The 310-nt window shown below is 43.5% G+C and overlaps 1 protein-coding gene across 1 annotated transcript in view; it reads right to left on the bottom strand.

The window, feature by feature from the left end:
• UBN1 (ubinuclein 1) overlaps positions 1–310 on the bottom strand; it is a 25,821-nt gene that overhangs the window by 15,765 nt on the left and 9,746 nt on the right. The window lies entirely within an intron of this gene.

Genomic DNA, 310 nt, shown 5'->3' with positions numbered 1-310 from the left:
TTTTCCCAGAGAACCAGTTGAACACAGCAGCCTTATCCCAGTTCTAAACAATTCTATATAGCATGTAAGTTAAATAGCAAAAACCTGCCTGACATCTCTCACAGGGAGAGACTGGTCTTGCATCAAGCTGAACTCACAGGTCAAGTGACCAAATTTAGGCAAATAATTATCTTGAGAACAGGAGGCCTGGATACATCCCCTCCAATGTTCTCCTACCACATCATATTTCAACTGAAAGCCATTTCTAGGAGACTTTCATGTTATTCTGGCCTGGAAGACCTGCACAAGGACAACCCCACAACTCCTGCTG

Source organism: Corvus brachyrhynchos, unplaced genomic scaffold, assembly GCF_000691975.1.
Source record: "Corvus brachyrhynchos isolate BGI_N302 unplaced genomic scaffold, ASM69197v1 scaffold58, whole genome shotgun sequence".
In the NCBI taxonomy this organism is placed as follows: Eukaryota; Metazoa; Chordata; class Aves; order Passeriformes; family Corvidae; genus Corvus; species Corvus brachyrhynchos.
The sequence above is the reverse complement of the archived record's forward strand: the minus strand, read 5'-3'. Positions and strand labels throughout refer to the sequence as shown.